This window comes from Marmota flaviventris, chromosome 12 (genome assembly GCF_047511675.1).
Source record: "Marmota flaviventris isolate mMarFla1 chromosome 12, mMarFla1.hap1, whole genome shotgun sequence".
Lineage (NCBI taxonomy): Eukaryota > Metazoa > Chordata > Mammalia > Rodentia > Sciuridae > Marmota > Marmota flaviventris.
Genome location: NC_092509.1, coordinates 77,791,910 through 77,815,476, shown reverse-complemented (window position 1 = coordinate 77,815,476; position 23,567 = coordinate 77,791,910). Strand labels below are relative to the sequence as shown.

Below are 23,567 nucleotides of genomic sequence, written 5' to 3'. Positions count from 1 at the left end.
TGCTAGCTTCAATCTTGCCAGTAGGAGTTGAGTCCCTTTGCCTGGTTTGGGTTACACACCCATTCCTGGAGCAGAGGAGGAGTCAACTGCTTCAAAGGTGTAAATTTTTAGCAAGAGGGAGCAGTGGTTTCTCAAAAAACAAAAACAAAATCAGAGGGATGTTTCCAGAATCAGACAAGATGACCAATGATCACTATGGATCCTATCTTGAATCAGCAGCATCCAGTCAACCACTAAAGTATGTATCAGGGTTAGGTGAATCATTTCAAAAGATGGATGAGATTAGCTTGGTGGTGCATGCCTGCAATCCCAGCTACTCTGGAGGCTGAGGCAGGAGGATAACAAGTTCAAGAGCAGCCTGGGCAACATGGGGAGACCCTATCTCAAAAATAAAATTTTTTAAAGACTGGGATGTAGCTCAGGGATAGAGCTCTTTCCTAACATGCACAAGGCCCTGGGTTCCATTCCCAGTACTGCAAATAAATAAATAAACAAATGATAAACAGATAGATGACTTGAGGAACTTCTGACAAACACCTGGATCTCCAAGAACCAGGGCTCAGTTTTTTGCCCCTCTGCTCCCGACCTTAAAAGAAGGCACACGGTCAGTACACTAGACTTTCCCAAGACATTTAGGAAATGTGTGAGTTCAAGAAAAATGAAGAGTGTTTAGAAAAACAAACTTCCTCTCTCCTGGGTGTCCAAAAGAATACTACTCAGAAAATCCTAGTTTTCATAATTCAGGAGATCTGATGACTTGGGATTAAGATACTTGTAATGAAAGTAGAAATAATTTTGGTGCTCAGATGGAGGACATTTTGCTTCCAGTGTGACAAAAGAAGATGAAGTCACCCAGACTGGGATGGAAGGAATGGGAAATCAGAAAAGGGGATTGGAGAGGTGGCTGCAGAAGCTGGTGTGTGCAGAAGCCCCTGCCTACCCATCACAGATGCCAGAGATGCCAGACCTCTCAGTTCGTGGGGACTGAGTACACATCAAGCGGCCAGATCTAGCAATAAATTATTTTGTGAAGTTTAAACAGCTGTCACTAACATTGGCACACAGCTGTGATCCCAGTGACTCAGGAGGCTGAGGCAGGAGGATGGCAAGTTCAAAGCCAGCCTCAGCAACTTAGCAAGACCCTAAACAACTTTGAGAGACCCTGTCTTAAAATAAAAAATAAAAAGGACTGGAGATGTAACTCAGTGGTAAAGTGCCTCTGGGATCCATCACCAGTACAAAACAAAACCCCAACAAAAAATAAACCTTAAACAGCAGACAAGACATTAAGTACAAGACAGGACAAGTGGAGGCAAGAATGGAAGGTAGGAATGGAGGAAAGTCAGGGGTCAGACATCTATGGAGCCTGGGAACAGAGTGTTTAGAAGAGGACACATGGGTTTTAAAGCAAGGAAACTAGGTTTGAAACCGAGTAGTATTACATACCTGCTGAATGACCTTGAATAAGTTATCTCACCTCCATGACCTTCAATCTCCTCATCTGTAAAATGAAGATAGTGGTACCCTTTGACACGGGGTTCAAATACAATAGCACAACTAAAACCTTTAGCATGACACCCAGCATTTTGGAAGTATATGATCAATGGTGGAATAGACGCAAGACTTCCCATCTCAAAGGTTTATGAGCATTTTAATGTTTGCTTTGCCACGGGCAGACTTTTGAGTGAAGTGAAGGAGAAAGAGGGTCAGTTCCTAGAGAGAGTTGTTGAACCTATTTGAACCACTTCTTTGCTTGGTGTCTGTGGCTTCCAATAGAGTCAGGAATCCACAGCCCTGTCCCCAGACCTGGCAGAACCCAAAGTCAGCCTAAACTTTGGCAGATGGCATGTTCTTCATTTTTTAAATCAATCCCTCCCTTCCTTCCTTCCTTCCTTCCTTCCTTCCTTCCTTCCTTCCTTCCTTCCTTTCTTTCTTTTGCAGTACTCTGCATGGAAGCCAGGGCTTGGTGCATGCTAGATAAGTTGTCTGCCACTAAGTTACATCCTCAGCCATTTATTTATTTATTTATTTATTTATTTATTTATTTAGCATAAAATAATAGGATATATTCAAGTGAGAAGAGGCAGAACTCCTGGGAGGTAAGTGGGGACCCGACAGGGGTTGCCCATGTTGCTCTTTCTTTTTGGGGGGGTTCTAGGGATTGAACCCAGGGGCACTTAACCATTGAGCCACATCCCCCTTTTTCTAACATTTTATTTAGAGAAAGGGTCTCACTGAGTTGCTTAGCACCTCACTTTTGTTGAGGCTGGCTTTAAACTTGCAGTCCTCCTGTCTCAGCCTCCCAAGTTGTTAGGATTATAGGCATGCACCACTGCTCCAATCAACATGTTGCTCCTTCTTAAAGACCTCTAGGAAACAGATCTCTTGGCCTGCTTGCCTCTAGAATTCCTTAACATAATTAGAATGCCTTTTCTTTTCTCTTTCTTTTTTTCCTTTCTTCCCCCCCCCCCCCATTGAGAATTGAACCCAGGGGTGAATTTACAGGAGAATTTACAACAGGGTCTGGCTAAGTTCCTGGGGCTGGCCTTGAACTTCTGATCCTCTTGCATCAGCCTTCTGAGTAGCTGGGATTACAGGTCCCCCAGTCAAGATGTTTTTTCTTATAACTAAACCCTAACCTTCTGACATCTATAGCAATTTATATTCATTCATGTATCATTGTTTATTCTTTCATAGTTGCTGAAATAATTATTGGGCACCTGTTATGCCAGGTAAAATTCCAGCTACTGAAGTTACCGAAATGAGTAAAATGTCTTTGCCCTCAAGGAGCCTGGAGTCTTGTGGGAGTGAAGCAGATCAACAGAGGCTCATCATAGTACACAGTGAGCGCCTTGACAGAGGGGGTTCTGAACTCTCAGGAAACCCTGAGGAACACCTAATCTGGGTTTGGGACAGGGACGTCTTCTCAGGGGAGGTAGCACTTGAGTTGGGTCTTATGGGATTGCTGAACAAGAAGATCTGAGCCACAGTTATTTTGTGTCTACTACTCCTTATCCTTTATTGTGCAAGAAGCTTTTGGTTGGTTTGATTATCCCAGGGAGAGGGTTATCACATTAACTGCCCTGGAGTAATTACCAAGCAGAAGTTACATATTCAGTTACAGTGGGGGACACTTGTAAGCCCAGCAATTTGTGAGACTGAGGCAGGAGGATCAAAAATTCAAGGCTGCTCAGAGATATTCTGTCTCAAAATTTAAAAATTTTGATGGTGCACGTTTATAATCCCAGCAACTCAGGGGGCTGAGGCGAGAGGATCACAAGTTCAAAGCCAGCCTGTCTCTTTGTCGAGACCCTGTCTCAAAACAAACAAACAACAACAACAACAACAAAAAACGGGAGATGTAGCTCAGTGGTGGTGTGCTTCTGGGTTCAATCCCCAGTGCAAAAAAAAATTCAGCTCTAGTGCCTGGGATTATAGCTTGCTACTATGACCTCTTGTGGTGAATGGTTCCTGAAGCAGGTGGTCCAGTCAGGATGGACTATAGGGGTTGTTGCAACCTCTGTGTTCGACACAAAGTGCAGGAGTAGAAGCCTGGACCCACTGGAAAAGAGTGTGTCCACACAAGCCGATTGAGTCACCTTTTCCAGAAATCTTTCTTGTTCCAGAATCAGGTACCTTTCAAGTAATGGCAAGGACATTCCTGCCTGGGAGGGGAAAAAACAGATGACTTGGAGGTCCCCTCTTGTCAGAGGAGCCCAAAGTTGCAGAATCTTGCTCTGTGTTTCTAACTTACCCTAACACTCTTGGCTCAAGGTGCCGTCCTTAGCCTTTCCCTCAAATGAATTAGCCAGGTTTCACACACCATAGGAGGGGTGGCCCCCCGCATCCCACCCCTGCCCCATGCTCCAGACCCACAGAGACCTAGAGAAGCTGAGTAGTTTGCAAAAAGTCACTCAGCAAACCAGAAATAGAACATTGCCTGTGGCCATTTACGGTTCCTCCGATAAGCCGCCTTTCTCCACAGGACACAGGTAGGGTTGGCTTTTCTTGCCTACAACAAACTTTCTCCTCATTCTCAACCACCAGACTTCAGAAGAAACCAAGAAGGTGGATGAAGTCATGCTGGAGGGACCTCTCAGAGCAACCCTGCTCACCTCCACACTCTGGCTCTCTCTCACCTCCACCTTTAGTTCCAGTAGGTGAAGGTGCTTCTGAGGTAGAAATCTAGGCCACAGATGTCAGTGTGGAATGGATGCCAGGGGAGATCCAGTAAAACTCTCGTAATGTCACATACCTCAGTTCTTGTCCTTTTTGGTTTGTTTCTGGTGGGGAATTCGCAGTAAAGGACAGAGAGCAGACCCTCGGAAGAATTTGCCTCTTCTAATAGGAGCCCAGGTGTCTCCCTCTCAGAGGGATCCCCATTCAATGAGCAACTTGCAGTTGTGCTTGGAGGCAAGGGTATGGATTGGGTGACTTCCCAAGAGCACAGGGTGCTTCCTTCTGCAGCGGTTAGGGGAGACCTAGAGAAGGAGGGAGCAGGGTGGGGCAGATAGTTGTTGGGTAGTGAGATAGATATATATATATATATATATATATATATATATATATATATATATATATATATATAACGGCTTGCTGTGGCTCTTCTCAAAACTCATATGTTGAAACCCAATCCCTAATGTAATAATATCAAGAGGTGGGGATTTTAGTGTCCTGATACAAAAAGGAACTCCAGCGGAGGGTGTACTCAGTGGTAGAGTGCTTGTCTAGCATGTGCAAGACCCTGGAATTCCCTGTGATAGGCACAGCTTTCCTCAGACACCAAATCAGCTGCACCTTGATTGTAGACTTCCCAGGCTCCAGAATTGTAAGAAAGAAATTTCTGTGTGTAAATTACCCAAGCTGGGTTTTGTTATAGCAACTCAAGTGGATGAAGACATCAATCTTCCATTCTTTTTTTTTTTTTTTTTTTTTTGGCATTGGGGATTGAATCCAGGGGTGCTTAACAGTCACAACCTTTTGAGAAAGGATTTTGCTACAGTGCTTAGGGGCTTCACTAAGTTTCTGATGCTGACTTTGAACTTGCCATCTTCCTGCCTCAGCCTCCCCAGTAGCTGGTATTATGGACATGCACCATCACATCTGGCCCCATTCACTTTTTAGGCGGTGCTCCATTAGCCAGCCCTCCCGCTCCCATCCCTCCCACTTTCCAGGTTAAATGTGGAGCATGGTTATCTTCTTCCCTCCTCCTTCTCTATTGGCTGGCAGCCTTTGCAGTAGGCACATACATTTCCCTCTCTCCTCAGTTTCTGCCTTCTGGGAACTGTGTCACTGAGATGAGTGGACAGCCTAGACAGACATCTTAATGTTCACCTTTCGGTCTCTCTCCTTCCCCTCTGGTTTAGGATGCCCATTTTCCCATGCCCGTTCTTTCATTCAAATAACACAGAGGGAGCTGGTTGCCCTGGCGCATGCCTGTAATCAATCCCAGCAAAGGCAGGAAGATCTCAAGTTCCAGGCCAGCAGGGGCAATGGAGCAAGGCCCTGTCTCAAAGTAAAACAATAAAATGGGTTGGAGATGCAGCTCAGTAGCAGAGTGCTTGCCCAGCAGATCTGAAGCCCTGCATTCACTCCCTGGTACTACAGAGAAAGAGAACAGAACCAAACAGAACAGAACCAGAGGGGCAGGAGCTCTGTTTCTGGAATGAAGACACTATTAACCCTGACCCCCACGCCCACCTGCTACCCCTCCCAACCAGGGCTACTCTTCCCAGAAATCCTTTGGTTTCCCTGATACCACTTAGGTCCATGGATCCTGATGCCTGAAGACTTGACATGCATGTGGAGGGCAAGAAAGCTTGTCAGCCTAAGAAGTGTAGCGGGCCGGGCAGGAAGAGTGCTGGACCAGCAGCCAGAGGACTTTGATTATATTTCTGCCTCTCTCTCTCTCTCTCTCTCTCTCTCTCTCTCTCTCTCTCTCTCTCTCTCTCTCTTTCTTTCTTCTTTTCTTTTCGTTTCAGTAGTGGGGATTAAATCCAGGAACATTCTGCCTCTGAACTACGTCCTCGGCACCTTTTTTTTTTTTTAAAGACAGGGTCATGCTAAATTGCCCCAGGCTGGCCTTGAACTTGAGATCTTCCCTCTTCAGCCTGCTGAGTGGCTGGGATTCCAGGCTTACCTCATTGTGCCCTGTAACACACGAGGGTTTTCAAACTCTCCGGAACAGGGGCAAGTGAGATGGGACAGGCATGGGAGCCGTGAAGATTCTTCCACTAGGTTTCCTTTGATCTTCATTTGAAACTTAATGAGCACTTAGGGCATTGCTGACACTCTAATTAGGATTAAAAAAATTAAATTTAAAAATCATCACTTATTCCCTTCCCTCCACACTCCCTTCCTCAGCTCTACTGAGCACAACCATTAACCAAAAAACTATTTTTAAACGGCACTAATTTGCTGTACCCTGAAACAAATGAGAGACAAATATTTTGTTAGAAAAACAAATCATGAACCAAACTTGAGTTAAAAAAACAAAACAAAACAATAACCTAGTTAATGAGTTCAAAGTGAAATTAAAACCAAACCACCGCAGCTTCCAAAACAACTGAAGCAGAATGAAATTTCAACAGTAAAATATGCTCCCAAGGAAATCGACCTGCTTCTGTGTATCATCAAAAGCCCTGAACCAAAAGATACTTCTGATTTTCCCATATGAAATTTTGCACTCCTCCTTTGACAGGATGCACCAGCTATCTTGGACGTGCATGTCACAGATGCGAAGACAAAAGACCGTCCCTTCCCTCCAGGAGTGCACAGCTCCATGCGCAGGTTTCTTCTGTGAAAACCTTCTCCCACTCCCCAGCTCGAGACTCTTCCAACCCTCCTCCATCAGGACGTGGGCCTGAGATCCAAGAGCAAATGGAACTCTTGGCACCCCCAGTAAACCTCGTTATTGCTAGAATCAGAGCATGAAACCAACCATGGAACAAAGAAAAAAATCCAACAAAATTGAGCCACAAAGATCTCTGTGGTGACAGTGACTAGGTGGTCCTCTGAGACCAGCTCCTCAAGCCAGCAGAGAAAGTATCCTTTGATTAATTCCTCAGCCCGCTCTCACACATTCGGACATACTTTCTAATGATCTCCATAAAGCTTGTCCCCTCCATTCCTCTCCACAGGAACCCCAGGAAGTGGAAAAAATGAAATCATTGCCTGTAGTGTAGATGACCACCCACACTCCACAAGGGGTGAGCTGGAAGCCAGGCCTCCTGTGGAGGGCCCAGCAAGGTTCCTGCATGGGAGAAGTGGCCCAGCTTGCTGCGGCCATGGCCGCTGATGCAGCTGCTGGATTTGCTTCTCTCATGAGGACAGCTAGAACTATCCATCCTCATCCTTCTTGGACCCTTGCTGCTGAAGGGTCTTCCAGGAGAAGAGTGCTCCCTCCCTGGCCCCTGGTTCCTCCTAAATCAATCAGTCTTCCTCAAGGGACTTCACAATTAGCTTTTTTTTTTTTTTTGAACTGTAGATTGAACACAAATACGCTTTAGCACAGAGCTACATCCCAGCCCTTTATTTTTAAAGTTCTCACTAAGTTGCTGAGGTCCTCACTAAATTGATGAGACTGGCCTCAAACTCGTAATTCTCCTGCCTAAGTCTCTTGAGTCACTGGGATTATAGGCATGCGCCACTGAGCCTAGAATTTGTTGTTTTGATTGTCTTGGAGGATGTCTTGGAGGGGTTTTCTGGCTGCGTTCCCATTACAGGCTTTCCTTATCTCCTGGTATCAGAGCCCACGCCTGGTACCACTGCCTAACATTCTTGTCCATGGTCCTTGAGTTAGAGCTCACTGTTGTCCTTAGGCAGGGCTTCCTAAACCTAAAGCTTCATTTAAACTTCCTAAACTCTGTCTTCTTCAGACCTGTTTCTTTCCCATCAGAACCCTTGCCCTGGCTGTGTATGATAAGGACACAGAGCATGGGAGTAGAGATTACTTGATTAAATGCCTCTGTCTATTCTGCCTTCAGCTATCACCCCATGTTCTGCAGGAAGATTGAAAGAAAAACACTGGGAAGAATTTTCAAAGTTTAGCTGGAGTCCCACCAACTCTCAGAAGCCTTCTTCAAACTTTCTCTGAGTTTTTTATCTGGATCCAAGTTTTAGACTTAGTCACGCTTTGGTCTTTTGTTACCTAGTTTTTGTTTTTGTGATATTGGGGATCAAAGTTGAGCATGTTAGGCAAGTGCTGTACCACGAGCTGTACCCCCATCCCTGTTATCTGTTTTCCATGTGTCTCCACCACTAGATCAGAGGCTTCTGGAAGGCAGGGACTATGTTATATATGTCAAAAATAAAAACAAATTTAATTTAAAGATCTTGCTTGGCTTTATCTTACAATTCTAGAATCAGGCAACATCATTTCAATCTATAAAATAGAATAAGCATTTCAATAAACCGTGTGAAAGAGTTTGTAGGTTTTTTGTGGTACTAGGGATTAATGTCAAGGGTGCTATTTCGCAAAGCTACATACCCAGCCCTTTGTATTTTTTTTATTTTGAGACAGAGTTTCACTAAATTATTGAGGCTAGACTTGAATTTACAATCCTCCTGCCTCAGCCTCCCCAGTCACTGGGATTATAGGCATGTGCCACCTTACCCAGCTAGGAGTTTGATTTTATATGCAGAGAAAGGCTGAAAAAACTGAATTGAAGAAAAAAAAAAAAAGCACTTGGTCATTCCGAAGCTACTTTCCTTGTAATTCAGATAGGAGGCACACACCTATAATCCCAGCAATGTCGGATGTTAAAGCAAGAGGATTGAAAGTTTGAGCCCAGCGGGGTGATTTAGAGAGACTTTGTCTCAAAATTTAAAAAGAAAAAGAAGAAGAAGAAGAAGAAGAAGAAGCAGCTGCCGCCGCCGCCACCACCAGGTGCAGTGGCTCACACCTGTAAACCCAGACACTGGGGAGGCTGAGGCAGGAGAACTGCAAGCTCAAGGCCAGCCTCATCAACTTAATATAAAATTAAAAAAAAATAAAATAAAATTTTAAGATGGCCAGGGATGTAGCTCAGTGGTAGAGCATTTCTGGGTTTAATCTCCAGTACTGGGGAGAAAAAAGAAGGAGGAATTGCAGATGTAGCTCAGTGGTAAAGTGCCCCTAGGTTCAATCCCCAGCCCTAAGAAGAAAAAAAAGTATATTATTATTATTTTGGGTGTGTGTGGAGGTACCAGAGATTGAACTCAGGGGCACTCAACAACTGAGCCACCTCCCCAGCCCTATTTTGTATTTTATTTAGAGACAGGGTCTCACTGAGTGGCTTAGGGCCTCGCTGTTGCTGAGGCTGGCTTTGAACTTGCAATCCTCCTGCCTCAGCTTCCCAAACTGCTGGGATTACAGGCGTGTACCACCAGGCCCAGAAACAGTAACTATATTCTATGCTATATTCTAACTCTATATTCTGTGTGAGTTCATGATATGAACTTCCTTACCTCCATTAAACTATGCGTTTATTATCTCTACACCTCATCTGGGCCTGGTGGATATTGGAACAGTGAACATTCAATGAATACTGAATTGAGTAGCAGGTATTCAGTAATACTTACTAAATGAATAAATGCACAGAAATGAGTATATCTAAATGGAGGTACCCGTTCAAAGGGTTTCTATATTACTTTCCACATTAGAATTCTACATTACTTAGTACAAATGACCAAAAGACCCAGTTTCATCTAGCATACACATGCGCGTTGAGTCACGTAACTCATCTGCAGGAAAGGCGAGGATATGAGGTACGGTTGACTCAAAGGCTGCCAACACTCACTCTTCAGCTTTCTTCTCTGCCTCTCTCTTCATGTGACCTTCACTTTTCTACTGGCAGCTTCTTCCACATGGTAGGAAACAGCCCTGACACTTCCAGAACCTCACAACTTAGCTGCCTTCACTGCTGGAACTGAGCCTTTTTCCTTGATCTTGGTTTCAAAAATCCCAGGAAAGGGTGCAATTGGCTCAGCTTGGGTCAGTTGGGGATGGGACCTTTAATAAAAATGGCCATCCCCTTCTTTACCTTGGGGAGGGAGAACATTTTATATTAGCTGTGAGACTCGGGGCGTGAGAAAGACGTTTGCTGTTCTGGACAAGGCGAAACAGCGGCTATCCAAATAGGGAGTGTGCAGTCCCCATTCAAAGGAGATGGAGAAATATGGTGAGGGGGTGAGGAGAACCCAAGGTGGAGCTCTCAGGAAGCAAAGGAACACCTGAGGGCCAGGCATGGTGGCGCACACCTGTAATTCCGGAGGCTCCGGAGGCTGATTCAGGAAGATTGGAAGTTCAAAGCCAGCCTCAGCCACTTAGTGAGTTGCTGTCTCTAAATAAAAATACAAAAAAGGGGCTGGGGATGTGGCTCAGTGGTTGAGTGCCCCTGGGTTCACTTCCCCATACCAAAAAACAACAAACAAAAAACACCTGAAGAGAGCAGTGCACACTGCATTCTCTTCAACGGAGAGCTGAGCACATCCTCACCATGAACTTCCAGGGGCAGTGCCCTCCCTCTTGCCCCAGAGGGGCAAGTCAACTTTCCCAGATCTAGTGGTTATTTTTATGGATAGATTTATTTTTACCCATTCTAGACCTCAAACATGCTGCTGGAAGAAAACAAGGCACTGAGGGCTTCTAGGTTTCCAGAAAACACAGGTTGCAGTGTCTCATTCACCTACAGAGATGAGGCTGTTGTCCCCTATGGGGTCATGATGGCCCACTTCTTGCAACCCTCCCTCCTGTCTACAGGGAGCTAGGGTTGTGGGTCCCAGCCATCAAGCATCCAACCAGGCAACGGGGAGCACTGCTCTGAAAGAAGGGAGGACTCAGCCCTGGCCTTCTCATGAATCCCAGCCAGTCAAGGGTGGGACAGCCACAGAGCCTCTTTCCACAGCACCTCTTGGGGAGCTCCTGTTTCCCTTGAACCTGGGGAGTTTGAGGAGAGGATCTTGTTTTTCAAATAATAATCAGCTATGGACGGGCATCATTTCCCAGCCCCCACAGGCTAGACAGCCAAAGTAGACTTTTTTCCTTTAATGGGACCACACATCTGGCCTAAATTGTTATTCCCTCAGGACAAGTTTACTGATCGGTTAGGCAGTGCCTCCACACACAGCCACTGCAGACAAGCTTAAAATATACTTTAATATATTTAAAAAGCCATCTCAGAGACTGGCTTTCTCATGATAAAGATGCAACTGACACTCATTGGGTGCTAAAATGTCAAGCTGTTGCCATCCAGCAGGGAGCCTGACAAGCCATTAAATCTGAAGCTCTGTTCAGCTGTTCCTCTCCTTTCTGATCCACATCTTCCCCAACAATTGCTTTGGGCTGCAAAAGTTGACATTTTGGTAGGACCTTCCAAAATCTAACAAGGTACCTTCTCCATCTTCAAAAAAAAAAAAAAAAATGCCCTGGGGAGGTGAAAGGGACCAGAGGAGTGTTGGGGGTAGAAAGCAAAACAGAACAAATGTCACCTTTGGTATCCTCTAAGTGCCTTGAGGGCAAGATCTTCAATTCCAGAAAGAAGGGACTCCTTGAGAACAATCCACAGATGTTTTCCATAGAGGGTGACCCTGAAATCTCCCCTCACCCATGAAAACTGCCTTCAACTGGACTGTGTTGGGGATCAGAGGCACAGGCACAGGCAGGGGCTTATTTTGGATTTGATTCCCAAGATAGATGTGACAGGCAATATCCACACCACATTGAAGAACTCTGAGTTCTGAATCCAGCACAACTAAAATAGTTTCTTTTTTTAATATTTATTTTTTAGTTTTCGGTGGACACAACATCTTTATTTTATTTTTATGTGGTGCTGAGGATCGAACCCAGTGCCCCGCGCATGCCAGGCGAGCACACTACCGCTTGAGCCACATCCCCAGTCCCCCAAAATAGTTTCTTCACTGTTGTCTGTTTAACTTTCCCTCACTCAGAAATAGGATGTGGGTGAGTTGTTGAGACACAGTAGGTAAGAAAATAAAGAGGAAAGAAACGACCTAAACCATAGGAAACTGGGAAGGATGCTGTGTCCTATTCACAGTTGCTTCTCCATGTGGCCACTTGGCTCTGCATCCTGGGACAGGGAAGGAAGCAGGCTGGGAGGACAGGTGTGGTGTGAGATGTTGAGTTAGGATGGTAAGATCAAAGAGGCCTTTTTCAAAGTCCTGTTAAAAACGTTGGGAAGTTGTGGCAGGTCACCTTCTTCATAGCACAGTTTATAACTACAACCTCTGAGATGATGTTAACCCACCTTCCATAAGCATATAAATATGAGTGAGTGTGCTTGCTGAAGTAGGTGTGGGAATGTATCAGTCAATGAAGAAATGTTGTGCGAGCCAGCTGATGGTACATGTTTGTACTTGAAAGCCATAAGATTCTATGCAAAATCTATGGGTGGCACTGTTGCACAATGCTGGTGGCTGCGTAGGTGTGTGGGGGGGTGTGATTAACAGTTTATAGGCCATGTATAAGTGTGCATGGATGTCTGCGTGTGTGCAAATTAAATTAGAAATGTGTGCCACACCATGTGATATGAGGACAGCAAAATATATGGGCTTTGGAATCTGTCTAACTCGACCTTGAATCTGGTTCTTGTCCTTAACCACAGGTGTAACCTTGGGCGAGTCACTCAATCCTCAATTTCCTATGAAATTAGGATAATAATAAGTACCTTTCAAGATTGCCGTGAGGATTGGAAATGATACTGTAGCTACAAAGGTTTGGGTGCATAGCCCCCATACAGGAGAACTCAAAAGCAGGCCAGCCATTCTATGCACTAGGGTGCCTTGGTGGCAACAGGGGCAAGAGCGAGCAAAATGTGACCTGTGTGCGAAATGTGGGCGAGGAGGCGGGTAAGTGTGAGAGCATCCAAAGCAATTCCTTCGCCTACGTCAAAGAGCTCCCTAGTCTGGCAGGGGTGGAAGGCTGGGCGGGGATGGTATAAGCGATCACAGATACCTTGGGTTTCTTGGTCCTGGGTATAAATGAGTAAGAGGTTGAGAGGCCGGTAAGAGCTGCAGGAAGCCAAGGGCCTGCAAACGCTTCCTTTATTTCCCCTCCACGTAGCAACGGTTGAATACCGCCACCCACATCCACTCCCCACCTCCTCACCCCACCCCACCCTACTCCGCGCTCCTTTCAACAAGTGAGAGCAAGCGCAGGAGGAAACCCCAAGAGAGAAGAGGATTCCTCCCCGTCCCCTTCCCATTCCCCCTTAACACAACCCAGGAAGCAGCCGCAGCGCGGAACCACCAGGCCACCTTAACAGGCGGGTAATGGTCTGGCCGGGCGCCAAGCCCCACCTCCGCTCCGCTCCCGCTCCTCCCCTTTCTCCTCCTGCACTGCTCCGAGAGAGCCCGGGAGCCCGAGACTGGCCCGAGGTGGCTGGAGCTGTTGCCATGACAAGCATTTTCTTAAGAAAGCTCCGCTGTTGAGACCATCCAAAGCTGGGGGTGGGGAGGGGGCAGGAACTTCCTGGGGAACCATCCCTCCGAAGACGGCAAGATCAGAGACGCCCGCCCAGCTCCCTGCACCCATTTTCTTCCAAGAAGGTCCCTCTCATTGGAAGGGCTTGGGGAGGAGACCCAGCCCACTCCTCGGCCGTAGCTGGAAAGGCAAGAGCGCGAGGCCAGCATCTGGAGCTTGGTTGCCACTTTGGGGAGGCCGGTGGGTGGTCACCCCGCCCAACCCGTCCATGGAAACCCGGAGAGAGAGTCCCGCTTGGAGAAACCTGAGTCTTTGCTAGAAAGAGAGGTAGGCTTGCGGAGAATGAATCGACTCGCGATTTGCAAACTTTGTTTCTTTCCTCCCGATGGCTTCTAAAACTCCCTGGATTTCTTCTTCTTCCTAGTATATTTCACGCGGCTGGGTTTGGAGGTTTTTATGTGTGTGTTTGTGTGTGTGTGTGTGCGCGCGCGTGTGCACAGATTTGTCAAATACTGTATTCCTTTCTTATTCTCAGTTCTTAAGAACCATATAAGCAAACAAGTGATTTCTTTTTCTTTTCCTAGTTCTTATCATTCCTGGGGCGGTGTGTGGGGGGGGAGCTACAGAAAAATGAGGTACTGTCTTTTTCACACCCAAATTGAGCTCTTGGATAAAGCATTTGTTCCTCCCCATCCGTTCCTGTCCTCCCCCTCCCCCTTGGCTTGGGAATGAGACGCAGAATGGAAAACTATTGCAAAAATATTTTCCGCGTCTGTTCCCTTTCTCGAAAGCCCCAGAGAGAGAGAGAGAGAGAGAGAGAGAGAGAGAGCCGAGTAAGATATCTTCAACCGGAAGGAGGGGCTGCTAGGGGAGGGGGCACACTGGGGGGATGGGTGGAGGTAGGCTAGGAGAGGTTTTGGGGAGGGGGAGACCTGGGAGTGCACACATTCAGTTTTCTTGGCTTTGCAGAGAAACCTCAGCAGTTTCTCTCTGCCGCTTGCAAAACATCCTCAGACTTTCACGTCTATAATTAGCTGTGGAAAAAGCTGGGAGTTCCCTCGCACCGCTGTTGTTTGAGTGTGTGTAAGCGTCCAGAACCAACTGTATGAGTGTCTCTGAGGGCACCGCCCCACACATCTCTGTTCTCAAAGGGGAGGAAGGAGAAAGGGGGCGAGTTGAAAAGTTTTCAGTTTCAAGGCTGGAGACTGGGGAGCTGGTTGACAGTGGGCAATCAGTATGCGCAAGAGGGTCCCTGGGCAGCTTGCTGAAGAGCTAGAAATTAAGGCTGGGATTGTCCTTTTGCTCCCTCTCCTCTCACACACACTCACATACTTGGCTTCACTGTTGGTGGAGGAGGCCGGCTGGCATCCTTCCCCAGGGCAAGACCAGCCTCACACTCTTCTATCTGTATGAGTGTGCCCATTGCTCTCTTCCAGCTGGGTGCAGAGGGCACGGGAGAGGGCCAGCACATCCTGGGAGAGGAGTGGGCACTCCAGGGCCAGAGGCACCTCCCTCTTGGGCATTCCTGCCCGACTTACAATAACTTGCAGACATGATGCTGGCGCCTGCTGGCCTGGTAGGGGGAATGTCAGATGAAGAAATAGGCGGGCACTCAACTGTCGCTGTGGGCAGGGGAAAGGACAGTGGAGAGGGAGGGAAAATGAAATCCCATTTTGCAGTGCAGCTGCTGCCTCTTTGGGGTGATATGTCTGACCAAGAGTCTTCAGATCCTCCCTATCCATCCTTGAGAACACCCTCCTGCCCCCCAGCTGCCCCTGTTTCTGACTTTTCCCATTTGGAGGCCTCTTGCAGCCCCCTCAGCTCTGGGTCGTCATTACTTGGAAAGAAGGGAGGAGACCAGGGTCATTCTAGGCTGGGAAGGGAGATGCAGCAAGGCCTAGGGGTAAGGAGGGATTGGGTGGGGAGGGCTAAGGAGGAGGACTGCAGGATGCAGCTGTTTCTTGGCCAGGCTGTTGGTGAACTGGGTTACCCTCCTTGGCGGGGGTGGGGGGTGGGATGAGAGGGTGGCTGAGGAGCAGGCTCTGGAATGAGAGGTATGGTGGCAGCTGGGAAAGAGTGCCCTGGGAAGTGGGTCCTAGATCTGCAGCTGCCCCAGGGAGAACTGGGGAAGAAGCAAGCAGAAGATTTGGAGGGAAACCTACAAAGGGTCCAGGGAAGCAACAGGAATCAGTTTTCGTTTTGAGGTGTTTGGTGATTGATCCGACTGCACCCCAAGACAAGACAGTTCTACTCTACCTATATTCTGATCCAGAGAGAATGTGGCCTTCCCCAGTGGGCAGGGGCCCCAAGACAGAACCAGGGCCCTTGTTTTGTAGGAAGGGTGTAGGGAGGAAACCTTTTTTTTTGCTTCTCCTGGGGAGCCCCAATCCTGCCTGCCACCATCTTGCTGAGGTGCAACTCTGAAATCGCGCCCCTCCCATCGTGGGAGCCCATAATCCCACCATTCCTGCAGGGCTCTTCCTATTTTCAGTTCCCTGCCTAGTGGGTAGATTCTGGTAGATTTGGGGAGGGCTTTGCCATGAGAAGCACGTCCCCATTTAGCGCGCACCAGGGGCTCCTGCTCCCGGGGTCCTGAGCCCTCGGTCACCGGCAGCGTGGAAATGTGCTCCCGCAGCTCCGGCCTCCCTCCAGGGGGCTACGGGGCAGGATGGGTACTGCAGCAAACCCGAGGCTCCCTCCCTTCTCAGCTGCTTCCGCGGCCCCGCCCGATTGTCCGCCTCTCCCGCAGCTCGGCTCCACCCTCCCGGCTCTGCCCTAGTCTGTGTACTGGGTGCAGAATTTGCATTTAGAGCTGAGGAGCAGAAGCTTCCTGCCTCCAGGGTGCTGCGGAGCCTCAGTCCCTTCCCCCTTTATTTACCACCTCTCTGCCCCTGGATTCAAGGTCAAGTTGAAGGAACACAACTTGCTTGCCCATCGGACTCCCAGTACCTAGCACAGTACCTAAGGCACTTGGTTAAGGCTTGAAGGGGCAGTTTGGAGGAGCCTGGGAATCAGTCGCTGGGGGCGAGGCAGGAGAGGGTGGGATGCCCTCTGGCTTTCAATTACCCCTCTGCACAAGGGAAGCCCGCTCCCCACAGTTACGGTGGGAGTGAGTGGCACAGTGAAATTCGTCAGATTGCTGTGGTCTTTGATGTCAGAAGAGAACTAAAATGGGAGGTGCAAGTTAAGGGGCAGAAGTAGAGCAGTTAGGATTTTCCCAAGGTGTGAGTACTGGAAATGGTGTGTGGGGAGTGAAGGTCGCCTAATATTCTTCCCTATTCTCACTTTTCTGGTCCTGAGAGTAAGGGGAACTGGGACTGCTCAACCCAGCACTGCCCCAGCTCCCCAGCTCTGCCACCTGTCAGCAATTCAAACCTTCCCCAACACACTCCCACAGGCTTCCATTTTTTTTTAATTTTTATTTTTTGTAGTGTAGGGATCAAACCCAGGGCCTCCCACAATGCTAAGGCAAGGGCTTTACCTCTGAGCTCTGTCTCTGGCCTTTTTACATTTTCTTTTCTTTTTCTTCATTATTTTTTTCTTCGTTTGAGACAAGAACTTGATAAATTGCCTAGCAACTCGATAAGCTGCCCATGATGGCCTTGAACTTGCCATCCTCCTGCTGCCACAATCTCCCTTTTCTCTTTCTCCAATGCTCTTGGCTTTGGATCTAGAACCCATATTAAGGGTTAGTACTACCTATCTAGAGTAGAACATTCCAGATCCATTAAGCTCTGGAGGGAAATGAGGAATATGTTCATCCTTAGTCCTTAGGACTTAAGAATCATGCAGCAAAATTCCTCATCCTGGCCTGGACTTTCCCCAGAGGAATTCTTCTGGCCATCTGCATTCTTTTCCCCCTAGGGTTCCCTCAGACCAGCCTCCCCATCCACCCCAGTGCCCTGGTCCTTGAAGGGCTTTAATTCCTATCATCCCCAGTTGCTATTGTGGGGGAGGAGGCAGTTCAAGAAAGGTAAAATCTCTGGGTCCAGTCTAAGTGGGCTTTCTCCACTCATTTACCTTTTTTTTTTAAAAATGAAAATATATACATATATATGATTGACATATAAAAATTATATTTATAGGTACCATGTGAAATTTAATACATGTACACATCATAATGTTCAAACCAGGATGAACATAACTCTCATTTATTTTCATTTCTTTGTAGTGAAAACATTGAATCTCATTTCTCCTCTTTCACTGTAAATTCATACCTGTTGGTCCATTTATCCTCATCTCACGCCCTACTCTTTCCACCCTTTGGTAACTATAAGACGAACTTTTTTCAGGTTCCAGATATGAGTGAGATCATATGGTACTTGTTTTACTGTGTTGGCTTATTTCACTTGACAAAATGACTTCCAGTTCCTTCCTGATTGTTGCAAATGACAGAATTTCATTCTTTTTAAAGGCTGGATAGTATTCCACTGTGTATGCATACCAGTATTATCCACTCATCAGCTGATGAACTCTGCGATTGTTGCCACATCTTGGCTATTGTGAATAGTGCTACAATAGACATGTGAGTGCAGATGTTTCTTTGACATACTGACTTCATTTCCTTTGGATGTATACCCACTGGTATATGCTCTATTTTTAAGTTTGTGCATGGGTACTTGGCATTGAACCTGAGATCTTACTCATACCAGGCAAGCTTTCTACCGCTGAACTACAGCCCAGCCCTATTTTTAAATTTTTGAGGAACCTCCGTATCATTTTTCCATAATGGTTTTATCATTTCCCCTTTTCTATAGGTCACAGGAATGGAGCAGGCCCTGTGGAATGTTCTGTATTCTGCTTCCTCTCCCAACACCTCTCTCTCTTTGTCTCCTCTTTCCTCTTTCCCTTGTGCAAGCCATTCTTGTTCCACTGACTTATTTCCTCTGCATATGTTAAAACAGAAAGGACAGGCTCTACTTCTGCCTCCACCTTAAGCCAGTCCTGGTTCAATCCACATGAACTTGGAGGAGGGAAGCCACCAGGACCTGGCTAGAGCCGGAGCCAAGGGCTGAGGGGGCCAGGGAAGGGGCTGTTGGTAGGCAGTGGGTGTGTGTGTGATGGGGCTGGGAAAAGAGTCTGAGTACCTCTCGCATTGAGGGATGGGGTCCCCTCCTCTGTTGTGTCTCCTCCTCTTCCTGCTCTAGTTCCTCCCTGGCTCAAGTTTTCAGCCTCATTACTTCTGCATACTAGTTTCCCAAGTTTTATGCACATATCTCTGAGATGCTTTGGGGAAGATGAATGGATATGAGATCAGTGAGAACACCTTCTTCTTGCCTTCTTGCCATCATATAAGGTGGGCAAAGGGGGTTTGCTGTGTTGTTTTTATTGGTAGATTAAGGACTTTCACTAGGTTCAAGGAAACTCAACCCAGGACACCTCATACCGCAGTCTAATGCAAAATCAAGTGCTAGGAGTGCAAACCAGTGTAAGCTCTGTAGACAAGAAGATAGCAGTATCTAACAAAATGATATACACATTTACCCAACAGTCCTACTTCTAGGAATTTACCCCAAAGATACACAGTCACAGATAGAAAAAGATGAATGCATGTGGTGACATCCCCCCTCCCCACCAGTGATTGAACCCAAGGGCACTTAACCACTGAGCCACATCCCCAGCACTTTTTAAATATTTAGAGACAGGGTCTCACTGAGTTGCTTAGGGCCTCACTTATTTGCTGAGGCTGGCTTTGAACTCACTGCCTCAGCCTCCTGAGCCACTGTGATTACAGGCATGCACTTCCATACCCAGGATTAAGACGTATTTGCAATAAGAAATCATGGGACGCTATCCAAATGCCCATTTTTGAGGAATTTGTTGAATGAACAGTGGTGCAGCCAACAAAGTGAGGAGGATCCCTGTGAACTGATGTGACATAATTTCTAGGATATGTAATTAAACAAAAAGAGCAAAGTGCAGAAGAGTGTATATAGTAAGCCTCTTTTGGGGTGTGAAAGCTAGAGCAATGAGACACACAGAAGAAAGATAAACTGGAAATCAATTAAAATGGTTTCCTATGGGGGTGAATGGGAATGGAGTAGAGGAGACAGGGATGGAGTGGGAGTTTTCTATTATACTTGGTCAAACAGTTTTGATTAAAATATTTACATGGTTCAAAAAATAAATTAGATCCAAAAGAAAAAAATAAATCATAAAGAATGACTATCCAAAAAACAAATTTTGAAGGACAGAATGAATTTAAGTAATTTTTAATCTTAATGTTCTGGTTATGTTCTTAGTGGAATATATATTATTCTAAGGATTAGAAAAACTGCAAAGAACTTTACTTTGTAGGTATGTTATTGGTCATGGTATTGGTGTCATAAATTGGAAAATTATGAGGGTTTTGTTGGTATTGGTGTTTTTTCTTTATTTTTATTTTTAAAAAAACTTTTTTAGTTGTAGATGTCTTTATTTTATTGTGGTGCTAAGGATTGAACCCAGTGCCTCTCATGGCAAGCACTCTACCATTGAGCTACTGTTGCAGCCCTTGTTGTTGGTTTTTATTTGTTTGTTAAGGCAGGGTCTCACTCTCTTGCCCAGGCTGACCTTGAACTCCTGAGCTCAAGTGATCCTCCTGCCTCAGCCTCCCAAGCGCTGACATCCTGTAGGCATGAGCCAACATGCCCAGGTGGAAACTTTTTTGTTTATTGTAGAATAGATCAAATAAGTAACTACGTTGAAAGTTAGGCTTCTGGAAATCAGGGTCTTACTGTGGAAGAAGAGAGGTGTGTGTGTGGAATGGGGAAAGGAGAGGAAAAACTCCAAGGTTCTTTGCCTTCATGTGTCCATCTACCAAAATGATCTAGAAGCAATGGTATACCTAGTACCTGGGTTTTTATTTCTAAGTACCCCTTCCCCCTAAAAGAAACCAGTGCTGGGCTGGGGATGTAGCTCAGTGGTAGAGCGCCTTCCTACCACTGCTTCTTGGAAAAATGCCTGATTCCAAGTCTAAGATTGCAATAGCACAGGGAACCATGTTGTGCTAGAAAGCTAGAGCCTACCCGTGTCCGAGGACACAGGAGACAGCTTAATGGGGCTCCCTCCAGGCAAATGTGGGACTCACTGAGCATCAGAAAAGATAAGGATGTAGCTTGTAACACATTGAATAAAAAAGATAACATGAGTTTGGTCTGAGAATTAACACAGGGCAGGGAGGACACGGGCATGGTGGCCCACACGCCTGTAATCCCAGGGACTCAGGAGGCTGAGGTAGGAGTATCACCAGTTCAAGGCCAACTTGGGCAACTTACTGAGACCCTGTCTCAAAATAAAATAAAAAGGGCTGGAGATGTGGCTCAGTGGTAGAGGGCCCCTGGGTTCAAACCCCAGTACCACACGACACACACACACACACACACACACACACACACACACACCAGAGCTTCACGGGGCAGGGGGAGCAGGGAGGGAAAACTTAACAGAAATGCCAGCTAATCAAATGTAGAAGTAATGACAGAGCTTTTAAAAGTTTAATCTAATTTTTTGGGCTGGAGTTGTGGCTCAGTGGTTGAGCGCTTGCTTGCCTAGCACACGTGAGACACTAGGTTTGATTCTCGCCGCACATAAAAATTAATAAAATAAAGACATTGTGTCCAACTACAGCTAAAAATATTTCTAAAAAAATTGATTTTTAATTGGCAAACAATTGCACATATTTATGGAGTATGCGATGTGATATTTTGATATATGTATACATTATAGAATGATTAAATCAAGATAATTAACATGTCCATCACCTCACATATTTGTCGTTTGTATGTGGTGCAGGAACATTTAAAATCTGCTGTTGCCATTTTGAAATATGTCTTACGTTATTATTAGCTCTTGTTACCATGCTTTGTAATAGATCTCAAGAACTATTCCTTCTAACTGAAACTTTATGGCCATCTTCTCCCTATTTCTCCTGCCCCTGTCAGAACTTTAAAATTGACCAGTTTTCTTTCTCTCTCTCTCTTTTTTTTTTTTTTTTTTTTTGGTACTGGGGCCCTCACCACCGAGCCACATCCTCAGCCCTATTTTCATTTTATTTAGAGGCAGGGTCTCACTGAGTTGCTTAGCGCCTCACTGTTGCTGAGGCTGGCTTTGAACTCGTGATTCTCCTGTCTCAGTCTCCTGAGCTGCTGAGATTACAGGAGTGCGCCACTGCACCCAGCTAAATTGACTAGTTTTCAGCCTCCGGTATAATAACTGATTCAGCGTAGGCTCACTAATGCATGATAAAAGTACTGGGTAGAGGTTGGTCATTTTTGGAGGCAGGTACTGAAGATTGAACCCAGGGCACTTTACCACTGAGCTACATCCCTAGCCCTTTTTGTTTTTATTCAGAGACAGGGTTTCTCTAAATTGTTGAGGACCTAAGTTGCTGAGGCTGGCCTTAAATTTGTAATCCTCTTGCCTCAGCCTCCCGAATCACTGGGATTACAGGTATGCATCACCACAGCCAGCATCCTAGATTTTTGTGGTTTTTTTTGGGGGGGGGTTACTTTTTACAAAAGGGGAAAATTCTATATTACAACAAAGAGACCCAGTATTTTCTACCTTAACCAGGTGGAACCACCTGACAGTAGAGCCTCCTTAAATCTTATAGTAAGAAGCTCAACCATACTGTCTATGTTCTTGTCTGAAATGTTTATCCTGAAGTTAATTATGAAGAGACAAAAGAGAAATCTAGAATGTGAGCCATTCTAAATATCAGCAATTCTTCAAAAAAAAAAAAAAAAAAGGAATGTCATAAAAATTGTGTGTTACAGGGGCAGGGTGAGAGGTGGAAACTAATCTAGATTAAAAGAAACTAAAGAACTGGGCATAGTGGTGCAGGACTATAATCCCAGTGACTCAGGAGATTGAGGCGGGAGGATCGCCGAGTTTAAGGCCAGACTCAGAAATTTAGCAAGGACCTGACTAAAAATAAAAAGGGTTGGGGATGTAGCTCAGTGATTGAAAGCCCCTGGGTTCAATCCCCAGTTCCAAACAAAACAAAACCCAAAGAGACATTCTAGCCAAAAGTAATGCATAAACTTTAATTAGATCCTGGGGTTGGGGGGGGGATATTGCAAAAGGCATCCTGGGACAGTCAGGATTTTGTGAGTGAGTATGTATGCACCACCATAGCCAGTGTGTGTGTGTGTGTGTGTGTGTGTGTTACTGGGAGATGGAACTCAGGGCTTCATGCATGCCAGGCAAGTGCTGTATGACTTAGCTATATCCCCAGCCCAGAAAATTTTTAATATAATAACTAAATGGTATGTAATTATTTAGTTTTTTAGGTATGACAACAGGAACATGGTTTTGTAGGGGAATATCCTTATTTCTAGAGATCATTTAGGAACAAAGTATCTGCAAGTTATTTTAAAAATGGTCCAGAAAAAATGTTAGTAGCTGGGCGTAATGGTGCATGCCCTTAATCCCAGTAACTAATTCCAAGTTCTAGGACAGCCTGGGAAACTCAGCAAGACCCTGTCTCAAAATAAAAATAAAAAGGTTTTGGTTTGTAGCTCGGTGGTAGAGCACCCCTGGATTCAATCCCTGGTACTGTAAAAAAACAAATAATTAAAAAAGGTATATGTATAAATACATGTTTACCAAGAGAGAGGGCAGTGGTAGCCAATGGTGAATCTAAGTGAAGAGTCTGTAGTTGTTTATTTTACCTTTTTTTTTTCCCAACATTTCGGGTTTGACATTTGTCACATACTAAGATAGGGAGAGAAGGCCTAGATTTCTGGCTCCTCTCACCTATCTCCAGACCCTCAACCAGCAGGAACATCTGTCATAAGCTCTGAGCTGCTAAGAGTCCTCTCAGAGCACACAGAGGAATCTTTCTGAGATGGTGGTGGCCCATAGGGTGTCTTCCCTTCCTTCTTCCTGCCCCATGCAGGAAGAGTGGGCCAGCTGGGCTGGGACAGTGCATGACGGGCATTTACCCACTGTGCTATGGATGAGGAAGCCTAGGGACTGAGGCCTTCCAGAATCATCCACCTACCTTTTGAGGAGTAACAGGAGAAATGCACTAGCAGCCCAGAAGTAGTTAATGACCAGTCTTTTGTGTCCCTCTGGAATTCTTTGAGTCTAAAGAAACCTGGTGGTCCCTGCCTGGACCCTTCCTGCCTGGGTTAAGCAAGGCCTCTGAGGTCCCCCTTTGGCA

The 23,567-nt window shown here is 46.0% G+C and overlaps 1 protein-coding gene across 2 annotated transcripts in view; it reads left to right on the top strand.

Annotated features, from left to right (window-relative positions):
• The first annotated feature begins 13,339 nt into the window (after positions 1 to 13,339).
• Atp2b4 (ATPase plasma membrane Ca2+ transporting 4) overlaps positions 13,340 to 23,567 on the top strand; it is a 92,563-nt gene continuing 82,335 nt past the window's right edge. For both annotated transcript variants that reach the window (XM_071600160.1, XM_071600161.1), the window contains exon 1: positions 13,340 to 13,747. The gene's annotated coding sequence lies outside the window, so the exon portion shown is untranslated. The remainder of the gene's footprint in view (positions 13,748 to 23,567) is intronic.